Raw genomic sequence first — 13,442 nt, 5'->3', positions numbered from 1 at the left:
TTTTTTTATTTTATACTAGCCTAATCCTTGACCCTGTGAACGGATGGCACTTCATGAGAGTTTCCTTTAAGTCTCACTTTGTGTCATTATATTATCAATGTAATTGAAAATCAAATAAGAGTATAAAAAATGAAAAATATAGAACTAATAAAAACTTCCCTCTTTTCCCGTTAATTAACACGGACACAAAAACACAAGCTGATTAGACGTTATTGATAATGATTCGAAGCCCTCTGTACCATTTGAGAAAGGTTAAACTTGTTGTTTGTAGTATTATGGAGACATCAAATCAATTATGTTAATCATTATCCATTCATCATCAGGCGAAACACCGCAGAGAGTTAAACTGTGAAATAACATGTTCTGATCTGGGATTCTATCTATAACTTTCTTAAGACAGATCTGCAATTTTAAGGTATAATAAGGGTTCGTTTTTGACAGGGTTAAAATGGAAAGAGCACAAATTATGCATTTCATTGTCAGAAGTTTGTTTAAAATTCCTGATAGTTTCAGTTATCAATTTCATTATTTTTTTTTCATTTTTTTTTGCTAGAAATAGAAGTGCTTACATTTAAAAAAATATATATGGGCATAACCGATTCACAGATGATATCGGAAATGTTCTTTATGTCATAACTACCATCCACTTTCCTTTTCACGAATATGACCTACCGAATTAGACTATTTACCAGGTTTCTAATAGCATGAGCAACACGACGGCTGCCACATATAGAGCTGGATCTTCTTACCCTTCCGGAGCACCTAAGATTACCCCCAGTTTCTGGTGGGGTTTATATTTTTTAGTCATTAGTTTTCTATGTTGAGTTTTGTATTCTAATATTTGTCTGTTTGTTTATTTCTTTTTAGCCATGACGTTGTCAGTGTTTTTTCGATCTATGAGTTTGGCTGTCCCTCAGGTATCGTTTGCCCCTCTTTTGATTAGTTGCGTAACATTTGTTTAATCTATACTTTTCTTCGGAATTGTATGTACATGTATGTTTTAGCAATATTCTATTATGAAGTTTTTATAACTATTCTTACGATAAATAAATGATATCCGATATTGAAAAAAAACCCAATTAGCAAGTGTAAATCTAGCATCTACCACTGGATAAAGCTTATAATGAAGATATTAAACTAGAGACCAAAACAAGGAAAATACAAAATGTAATTTAAACTAGCTTTAGGGTGTTATTTGCCTATCACTTGTCTAGACATTCGATAATCCATCAATACATTTGATTTGTGTCCTCGTTTGTAGACTGTGAATTGGTTTCTTTGATTGTCAATCTATTTTCTACTTATAATTGAAAAAAGTAAAATCACGAAAATACTGAACTTAGAGGAAAATCTAATCGGAATGTCCCTTTGGTGTCTTTTACATCTATTTTATGTATAATTTCATGATAAAAAAATCATACACATGATTAATTTAATTTGAATTTTTGATTCATCTTTAAACTCATTTGTATCACACTTTTTTGCTTTATGGTATTGCATAAAGATATCATCTATTGCTTTTTAATGCATTTGCCTAGCTTTGATCGATTCATTCAATTTCTTACAAACGTATGCTGATCAATAACAGAATAACCTAATGAAATAATCTTGAATATACTTCTTTATAGTTAAAGGGGACACAAATTAAGCAGAACTAGAACGTTGAAGTAACATATATATGTTTACGGTTTGAGTTGTCCTTCTTATGGTACTTTGCATTCACTGATTTTGAAAGTCATACTGTAAACAGGAATCGGTTGTTTACATGAATGTACAAAATTATACAAAGTACTCTATAAAAATCTTTTTAATATTATTTCCAAATGAAAAAAAAAGTGTTACTCCACTGTTTTATTTATTTAGAGATCTGAAGTCCTGTATAAAATTGGTAAGACTGAGCGAAAGGACAAAAGTGATATAAGTGAGATCTTTAAACTATCATTAAAGTCATACAAACGAGTGACCGGTGAAAAATAATGTTAATCCAATTCTTGAACCTATGCATACATATATCATAAACTTAATCTTCTGTGCACAGTTTTATCATTTTTTCGTATAATCGGCAAAAAATATTTCAATCGGTCAGTGTTGTTGTAATGCCCGCGTCACACTGTCCCGATTTTTATATACGATGGACACCCGAATGCGAAAATTGTAAGTTCGTACGAAGTTGGTCCCGATCTCGTTAAAATACCAAAAAGTGACCGAAGCAAGTACGATGAATAACGAAGTCTATACGATGGTGCCGAAATTATATACGAAAGCAAAAGATGGACATACGAAGGTTAACAGAAGACGGGTATTTAAGCTTCATATCGCAGCCGAAGCCTATACGATGGATTACGAAGGCTACACGATGGATTACGATGATGGCGCGATGGCCATACGATGTCTAAAAGACGTCGTGTACAGCTTAAGCGCTATTGACTTTAAAGTCACAGTGGCAGTTGTAATACAAAGCAATATCACCCTTGTGGACACTCTAAAACCAATATTATGCTTTAAAAGATTTTAACCACATTTGGAATATTGTTCCTACTTGTAATGATCTGACATTTTTTACGTTCAAAGCCAAAGGTCAAGGTCATGCAGATGGACTTGTTTTTTTCTCCTTGAAATAGCATAATACACAGGAAATTGGTTGCTCATTTTTTTACCTGCTGGTTCTAAAGAAAATATTAAAGGTATTTCCAGTTACTGAATGTTTTGGTTGATTTCTAAAAAAATAGTTTATGTATCAAATATGCATATTCAATTTACTATTTTCTGCATGTGTCATATACAAATATAATGTCCATATTTGTCCCCAATATGTTACATACGAGGGGATGCCACGTTCGACATTGCCTTGTTTGAACTGTAAAATGTGTGCACTAGTCTGAATAATCACCCATAATTATGCCCATTTTTACTGATCTATCTTAAAGGTAAAATATGGGTTCGTTGATCCCTTTTATTCAAAAAGAGCTCTTTCCAGGAGAATATCATAATAATATAGACAAAAGGAAGGATGTGGGGAAAGCAACAAATGCGGCAAAATATGACATATAGAAAACAAAATGGTTATGGAGTAAACATTCGTGTGACAACAACTCAGACGATACATAAAAAATCAGAATAATGAATAATGAAGAAAAAGTTGGTTTCCCTATATATCGTGTACCTGCAGTGTTGGTGTATGAGGCGCGTTTATGATTTTCATTATGTTACTTCATATGAAAAATCGCCTTTCTTGTTCTCATAGAATCATATGGTATGAGCCCCATGTTTTGTGAACGTCTTTCTTAACTGTCGTATTAGACTGACCAGTGCATATCGCACATGGCACTTTAAATGTATCTTAGCGCGAAAATTAACTTACATTTAGCTGGATTTATTGCCGTCGTAGTTCCATCTTGTCGCCTTCGTACTTTTATTCGATGGCAACACGACGGGATTACGAGGTCTTCACGGAGTCGTGTTGCCATCGTAAGACCTTCGGGTAGCTTCGTGATTCATTCGTGTAGACATCGTAATGTCAAAACTGCCCGATGGAAACGATGGAAACACGAATGCAATACGGTGTTCAAAGATGCATTCCCTGTGACATTACGATGTTGAGGATGGTGATACGAACTCAATACGAACCCTCAACATCGGACACACCTTCGGTGATTTTTTAACATGTTAAAAAATTTAGAACCCTTCCCGAAGTTGTCTCCGAAGGCTAGAAAAAGTGGCCGATGGTTCTACGATGGTTAAAGATGGCACTACGAATAGCTCGATCTGGATATGATCAGTCCCGATTTTGAAAATTTCCATAAGCGTATTGCCATCGGCGTAAAAATCGGGACAGTGTGACGCGGGTATTAATAAATGTCAGATAATCAATGGTCGTGTTTTGAAGACGAAGTGTAACGATTGTCACCCATTTGTAAACAATCAACAAAAAAGCATGGATATTCAGGTAAGCACGAGTATAACTACTATATAGTTTATCTTGATGACGGAGCGATGTTGACGTTTGGTTTTCAATCGCACTTTCGTATTGCGACCACCAGAATTTTACAAGAAGGGTGTCGCTGTATACGGGAAAAAATGTCGTCGAATTGTTTGCTGGAAGCAAGCAATGAAAGAAAAGTAAACTTCTTCTAAATTTGGACAAATTATAGAATTTTCTTGAGAAAAAAGTATATGTACATAAGTTTTATAATAAAAACTAGCCATTTAGTATCGAATTCATAACAGTGTGGCTATGGACATTGATTGGCGCACTTTAATATCCCATTGACTGGGACAGATTAGGTGAACGTTCGTCTATAACGCCCATTGCTCACGACGTCCTTAATATAAACATTTAAACCGTGGGGTCACCAAAGGTTCTCAACGCCTATATAAAATAATTCGAAATACTAATCAGGAATTTGTGTATTGATTTATATTGATTAATTCAAACGTCCTTTACTTGTGTTTTTGTTATGTTTCGACAATCAATTTTCATAATAAGATATCGCAAAGCCATGTTCTTTCAGAAAAAAGAATGACTTACTGAATGCATGTATTGATTGATTATCTTTTTCGGATTTAACAATTGCGATTGTCGAGTTATGTAATCTTTTAACTTTTTATCTGGTCTAATTTTATTTTAGAACAAATGCATAATCCACTTTCAAAAGTTGTGCAAATACGAAACATAAAGACAAAATATACTTCTGCCCTGTCTTTTTCGTACTTGAAAGCTATTTGGATTAAACCTTGTGAAATTTGCATGCTTTTACGTTATTGTATTGGCAAAATGTATCATTTGGTGTATATAGGAAACTTAAACCGTTCTGCTATACTGCTACTATACTTGTGAAAAACACTTGGCAACAGAAACGCATTCATCTTATCTATATAAAAAAATCGACCCAATTAACATAGAAATGGACGTCTTCGTGCATTTGTGATCGCAAATAAAATATGTTCCGGACCTTATGAGTATTTGGACCATACGTGTATGGTTGGACCATATTAGTATACCCTTATGGTCATGATATATGCGTATGGTCCAAATACTCATATGGTCCGGAACACATACATGATATTCTGTGCGTTGTCGGTCGTCTATTATTTTTTTTCTTTTGTTGATGAATTTGACGTCTTTCTGTGAGTGATTATTTATTCATGACTTAAAACTTACTTGCAAATAATTTAAAAACAAGACTTGATTTATACAAACAAACCATGATTTTTTTTTAAACATACATCACATCCATTGCAAAAGGCTAAAATTCGCCAGGCTTTAATTTCAACTAAGTCAGTTGACTAAATTAATGTTGCGGACCATTTTCCAATTTCCATGCGGTATCCCTATTTTTTTTCTCGCTCATCTTTTATGTTTGTTTTTTTCATCCCAAGACCTCTTGAAGCTTTCATTCTATAAAGTGTGTATTTTGCTAATGGTCGAAGGCCATACGGGGACCTATAGCTTGATAACGCCTGTTGATCCCTGGAAAGAATGTGTCTGATTGCCTATCACACTTCATATTCTTATTTTAACATGCAGTTATATCTATGATAAGAATGAAAATTGAATTGTCATTGAGACAAAAACCCAACCAAAGAGCAAAAAAAAAAAAGAAAAAAAAAAAAGCCCAAGGCAACATGTAGATCTTTCGTATCAAGGGAATTGCTATAAATATATTTATTTCAGGTTAATAGTATTAGGCCATACTCAAGTTATAAAAAAGATCTTGTCGTCAACTTTTGCAACCAGCTTCTATGTTTCTATAATGCACTGTTCATCTTTTTTGGGCTTCGACTTTTCCATTGGACAGACAATTTTGTTTTCGACTGTTTTAAAAAGACGCATTTTTTTACAAAATCATACAAGTAAGGAGTCTCTGGCCTTTGGTAGTGTTGTATGTTAATTAATTAATGTTTGTTTATTTATTTGTTTAGGAAATAAGTATGACGTACATTTTCACTGAACTAGGACACTTTTTATAATAGTTTTTCGATATCGCTCGGGCAAAAATAATCACGAATATAATGCCTACCCATGTTAAAACTACAATAAAGTATAGTTTGCATCAATTATTTCTTGAACCTACCATTTTTTTTTTTTTTTTTTGTCTGTGTTGGATTTGTGTGGCATTGAAAAAAACGGGTATAAACTACACAGTGCAGCTTCCAACAAGAATACAAGATTTATTGATTTTCAAAATGCGACCAAAATTAAAAATTTGCTCGCAGCGGAAAAATTCAACAGTTTGATTTTCATTAAAATAAAATAATTGTTATGATTTACACACCGTTACTTTTTCCAATATAAATATTCGAACTATTTTGTTTGTTGTTTCCTTTATAAATTTACATCATTTTTAAAAAGACCACGCGTCTTCGATATTTAGAAGACTATAAAAGCGATGTTCATTATCTTTCTTCTGCTGTAAGTTTAATTTAGTTATTTTGTGTCATAATTGCCATCTCGTATGTTTTAAATTTGAATAAAGAAGATTCAGGTTGTCTTATACGTCAATGATACACACACAAAAAAACGATAACAAATAAAATAAGGTGAAACATTCTTTCTCCATGAAAAGAATACATCACATGGATGTAATTTTTGTAAGAAAAATACCAATTTCGTGAGAAGTTGTGTGTTGGACTTGAAGAGCCAAGGCAAACTGACAAATATCTGAATGAACGAATCGATTTATGGTATATATATAAAAAAAAAAGCCCACATGGTTAGCATTGAATAAATAGAAGGCCACTCTTAAATGATCACAACGTAGAAGTTTTTGTTCTCTTAATCAATAAGATATTTTCTGAAATAACGCGGGTCCCTATTAACTTAAAAGTTTTTTTGGTTTTAATTACCAAGAATAAACTTTTTTTTTATTATTATTATTTATTGATATCAGCTCTGGACATTAATATTCTTAAAAGTGAAACTGTTGTAAGTGATGGTATAACAATTATTTAAAATAAATTCCTTAAATGATATGTGAAAAGAAAGTTTCATTTTATGTATCAAAATGTGTAACAAATGATTATTTAAATCCCTACTTGAAGGCCTACGATAGACTGAGTGAGCATAAAATCATCGCCAACGACAAACAAGTTAAAGGTAAACTTTTCAGTACAATTACTAATAAACGTTTTTCTGTCGACCACACTGTTATGAATTTCGTTCTAGTTATAAAAAAACATATGCATATTTTTTAAAGTCTCATATGACTTTAAACTATAAAAAGTAAGTTGTATGGAAGGATATAGCACTGCTGGCTTATTTAACCTTCGGTTTATGTTTCAGAAATGTTTACTTTCGAAATGATTGCCGATGAGAACAAAATAACACCTGCTGTCTAATTATGTCAACATGATGCCCCAAAACAAAAACAACACTTTAAACTTTTGCGTGTCCGTGGTCCTTTTCTTTTTGTTCCTTTTTCAAAAACTCAAACCCAAAACTTTGAAAGACGAGGAGTTATAAATACCATATCATGTGATCGATGTCACGTTACACAAAGAAATCGTCAAATAATAACCAAATCGACTAATTTAACTGAGACAGATTGCACATTAGTTTCATTAATTAATCATAGCTTGATTTAGAACATTTAAGATTAAAAAATCATTTTAATACTGAAGCATTGACTGTTCTGTGCTGACATGAATTATCATTGATATTGTTACATTGATAAATTAACTGTTTACAAAATATTGATTTTTTGAAATACTAAGGCTTTTCTACCTCAGGCATAGATTACCTTAGCTCAGTTTGGCAAAACTTTTAGGAAAAGAGGGACGAAAGATACCAAAGGGACAGTCAAACTCATAAATCTAAAACAAACTGACAACGCCATGGCTAAAATGAAAAAGACAAACAGAAAAACAATAGTACACATGACACAACATAGGAAACTAAAGAATAAACAACACGAACCCCACCAAAAACTAGGGGTGATCTCAGGAATTTTGGTCCTCAATGCTCTTCAACTTCATACTTTATTTGGCCTTTTAAACATTTTTGGATTCGAGCGTCACTGATGAGTCTTTTGTAGCCAAAACGCGCGTCTGGCGTATATACAAAATTTAGTCCTGGTATCTATGATGAGTTTATTTCTGACCTCGGTTGCTGAGTGGTCTATGTATTTCATATACAGTAATCATAAACCTTTCAAAACTGCAGTTGAAAGTTCGAACCCCGCTGTAGGAAGGTGTTTCGAAACTTATGTTAATAATCATCGAGGTTTGCTAGTTTTCAGCCGAAGGTCGAGGTTCCACAGGACAACCTGGCCGCCATGAAATAGTACTGAAAGTGGCGTTTCACATAAATAATCAATCAGTCCTTTATAATTTCTTATATGAACTAATTGAGGAAATTGGGAAAACTGTTCTTTATATGGTTTTCTTCATTAAGATCTCGGGACAAAAAGTGTTTATTTACAGTACTACACGTCTTAATGTACTAGTATGTTAAGTATGTTAATGTACTAGTATGTTAAGTATGTTAATGTACTAGTATGTTAAGTATGTTAATGTACTAGTATGTTAAGATCACTATCACTTTTCAATAAGGTAAGATTGGTTAGTTTGACGTGTCAACAAAAAAAAAAAAAACAACTAGTGCATTCTTCCACATTAAAATATCTCAGGCATGTAAGTTTAACAATTATTCATTTTAAAAAATGTTCTTTTTCGCCATATATTTTGTAACAAGAGACTGCCAGTCATGGCATTTTTCGATATCACTAGAATCATGCATATCTCTTGAACGGTGAAGGTGAAAATCGTCCAATTCAAAATGGACCTCTATTTTGTTATCAGTTATAGTAACAACATATTAAAAATTGAACAGCTTTAGTTCAACGGTTCATGAGTTAAAGGACGGACATGACTGGAAAGACCATTTTCTAACCTTTCAAGAACCACAACTTCTGCATGATGGTGAAAGTGAAAATTGTCAATATCAAACTTGACCTCCATTTTGTCATCAGTAACATTATACTAAAATTTGAGAAGATTTGGTTAAACGGTTTGTGAGTAACAGCAAGGACATGTCTGTAAACACCATTTTAAAAATATTTAGGAACCATTACTCCCAAACGGTGAAATTCAAAATCGTCAATATCAAATTTGACTTCCGTTTTGAATCATTACCAACAAAATTTGAAAAGCTTTGGTTGAATGATTCATGAGTAAATACAACGACATGACTGGAAACACCATTTTTCAATCTTTCAAGAATCATAACTCCTGTACAATAAAAGACAAACTCGTCATTATTCAACTTGACCTTCATTTTGTCATCAGCAACAACATATTAAAATTTTTAAAGTTTTGGTTAAACGGTTAATAAGTAAATGCACTGACAACATTTGGCTGCCGCCTGCCCGACCAACAGCCGTACATTCCCAAATCAATAACCGACATTCTCGTAGAAAATCCGGTTAAAAATGCATCTTTCGACAGTATTATTAATAGACAATATAGTTGCCAGCCAACACCCGCAGTTGCACTTGACAAGTAAATTACAGGTTGACTTGTGACTCCAGACATATATTCGGAGTTAGTATTGATAAGTATTCATTAAAATGATGCATAGGAGATCGATCAATTATGAACTTGATTAATATCACACATTGAAGTGTACTATTCAATTTGTTCAATTGATTTAGAATGCAGACAATTGGAATTACAGATCTTACGCATAAATTGCATCACCTTAAATCAAATAATAGATTTTGTGGTAATAGGTTCTACGGTACATCAGTATCGTTTATGCTGTAAACACTTCTTACTTAAGCCTTATTTTCGTAAATAGATGTTTAATCAATTTCAAGTCAGTACTATATATTGGTAATGCTATCAATTGTTGGGAATAGTATTTTGTATTGATATAAAATAAACGAACAATGTCGCAAAATATTCAATTTATGTACAAGAGCTTCAAAATAATACGAAAAGTATACCTTATAGTATAACAACCGTTCCTAAATGTTTAGTTTATCATTATAGCATGCTTGATGGACATGTGCGCTGAAAATCATTTGGTTGATCATCCATAAAGCAACATCAGTCAATACTTATAACTTGGGTCAAAGAAGGCAACATACCAGTACAGTTCAACGCTAGTTTGAGTGGGTTTATATTTGATCCCCATCTTTAGTTTCCAGGTCAGTGTTCAAAAGACTGTTGTGCTTCTCATATAAATATAAAAAGAAAAATACCCATCTCCAAAGAAAATTCAAAACGGAAAGTCTCTTATCCATGGCAAAATCAAGTACAAACACATTTAAACGAATTTAGAGTATCTGCCAAAATCATGACTTGGTACAGGCATTTTCGCGTGTAGAAAATGGTGTATTAAACCTTGTTTTATAGCTAGCTAAACCTCTCACTTGTATGACAGTTGCAAAAAATGCTATCATATTGACAAAAGTGTGTGACATAACAAAACAGGCAAAGGTAAAAATGTCAAGAATATGGGTAAATAGTTATCAAAGGTACCATGCTTATAATTTGATACGCCAGACGCTTGTTTCGTCAACATAAGACTCATCTGATCAAAATAGTTAGAAACCCAAACAAGTGTAAAGGTAAGAGCATTTTGAACCCAATTTTCAAAACATTTGTTCCAAATACACCTAAGGTAATCTATCCAAAGGTACATAAGATAAGACAGTCAACATTGTTTTGTAATCTTAATTACTTTAAAAACAAAGAAATATGTCAAACAAAGGAAGACAAAATGGCATATGGTCAACTTAGATTTGTTCCGCCTAACAGAAGTTCTACTGGAAACTTTGTTATAAACAATGTCATAATACATATTCCTGTTGGAACAAATATTATATACCATTTATTCCGTTAGGAACATATACTGTAATATTTATTCCTTTGGAAATAATATTCAAGAATATTTCCTCTTTTTGGAACTTATGTTAGGAAGTAACTTATATGCCGTGACATCCATTATAAGAGAATAAAACAACAATCTTGTTATCCATGTAAATTCATATTCCTGTTTAATTTGTAAATACTCATACACGTTTTTCTTTATCACAAACACATAGAATGATATGTTGGTATCGTAGGGGTAGGTTGGAATTTTTAGTTTAAATACTTAAATTGCTCAAATTTTAATATGTTTCGGTTATTTCTAAGTTGTGTTAATACTACTAATAAATAAATTGAATGCTAATTTCTTCGATTCAAAAAAGTGAACTCTGAAATTGCTATGAACTCTGAAACATTTTGAAAATGACGTCTTTCACCTTAAACAAGGTATAACGGTAAAATGGGTAATTAACTTAACCGAAGACGAAATTAAATTCACATTAATATATGTGACCAAAACTTTTGTAAAGCCTGTACTTGTAGCTGCATTAAATAGATATCAAAGTATGATAATATTTGAAGATTTGTAGTTTCACCCTGAAACCAAAACTGTAAGACTCAATTAAAAAATGTATGATTACCTGAGGAATGTTATTTGATAAGTTTTGCATTTTCGCCTATAAAGAGGTCAAGCAGTGGTCTTATCATTATATGTGATTGAGATAAAATAATATAATCAAAAACATTTAGTAAAATAAAATATGGATTATCGTCATGACTGATATTTTTTTTTCTTCTATTTAGTTTTCCAAAATTCCAGAATTCGTAGATATGTCCTTCTTTGCATTTCTCTGTACATTTTAATTTCGTCCTGGTGGCAACTTTATTCCTAAAACACAAAGTATGTTAAAATCATGGTTAAGTACATTGCTTTGAGAAAGTGTTCGTCTAAAGTTTACATTCCTTGATATACCAACAATTGCACTTCAATGTTCATTAATAATAGTTATCATATTTTCATGTCACTGCATGCCTTATGTAGTTGTGAAACTTAATAAATCAATGACCGTTGATTAAACAATAGGTAAAAATATATTAGAGAAAACGGTCTATGATAACAATCTTATCATTGTTCTTAAGGCTACGTGGCGATGATTTCCAATTTCAAACTTTTATTGTGATGATAAACTTTACAGAATAACGTGTCAAATGGCTCTTCAAATAAGACAGGTAATTATATTTGTCACTTTGACGTTTTAAGCATGCTAAAATGACGTGTTTTATCTGTATGACCATTATTTGTATATTTTTTGGTATATTAGTTTTGATTCAAGGTTGTATCCAAAAAAATATTTAACTCACATAAACATTTGTGCCCAAGACATTTTGTATACTAATGAAAAGATCTCAAAATATAAGTCGGAAAGATATTTAAGTTTTGCTAGCATTGTTAGAAGTTGAATACCATTAAAGTTTTATTATAATAAAATAATGTGTCCTGTTCCTTATTGTGCAGCACATGAGACTGTTACCCTGGCGACCCACCAGGTGTCGCTCCTTTTAAACTTTATAAAATTAACTAAGTTTTTGGTTTTTTTTTTACCTTAATTTGTTTATTTCCTAATCGATTTACGAGATTCTAGCATTGGTAAGCAATTGTCGACTAAATTCAAGCTCTAAAACAAACCAGTATGACACGATTCACATAATCTGACAAATCTATGTATTGTAATCATCTAAAGGAAGTTACTTGATACATTACTTATTCTTTTTAACTTTAAAATTGAAGAGCCCAAAAAGTAGCTGTTTCATACTTTCTAGTTGAAATTATATCATTAACCGAGATTGCGAATTTCATTTGATGTTGTGATCTCAAATAAAGATAGTTATCTTTTGTAAACTTTAATGACATCTCGTGAGAAATGTTGATGTATCAATGTTATGATCTTCAAATGACTTTATCTTTTCTATTTGGATTTTTTAAATATTCAGAATTTGTAGGTTTTGTTTTTAAGTTACCATTTAAGTCCTTGTTTGCATTGTTCTGTGCGTTTTCATTCACTCGACCTCGAAAACCTGGTGGAAATTCCAATCCTAAAACATGCAAATGCGTATCAACATTGAGTTAAATAATTCTTCTAAATACTATTTTTTATGAATATGTCCGAAAATACTTTTTGTGAAGTAGCAAAAAGATTAAGAAGATGAGATATGAGTGCCAATGGGACAACTCTCCATCCAAATAACAATTTATAAAAGTAAACCATTATAGTCAATGTACGGCCTTCAAAATTAGGGCCCCAAAATTACTACTGTAAAACCATTCAAACGGGAAAACCAACGGTCTAATCTTTATAAAAAAAAACGAGAATCGAGAAACACGAATGAATTACATAAACAAACGACAACTACTGTACATCAGATTTCTGATTTAGGACAGGTGCAAACATTTGCCGCGGGATTAAACGTTTTAATGGTACCAAACCTTCTCCCTTTTTCTGAAACAATAGCATAACATCACAACATAGAAAAACACACGATAAGATATCAATTGGCAGGTTTAACTCAGTCAAAAAACGTGCATTAACACACTATGAACGAATAAATTTGATCTGCGATATCTGAATGCA

The sequence above is a fragment of the Mytilus galloprovincialis genome, chromosome 2 (genome assembly GCF_965363235.1).
Source record: "Mytilus galloprovincialis chromosome 2, xbMytGall1.hap1.1, whole genome shotgun sequence".
Classification (NCBI taxonomy): Eukaryota; Metazoa; Mollusca; class Bivalvia; order Mytilida; family Mytilidae; genus Mytilus; species Mytilus galloprovincialis.
The sequence above is the reverse complement of the archived record's forward strand: the minus strand, read 5'-3'. Positions refer to the sequence as shown.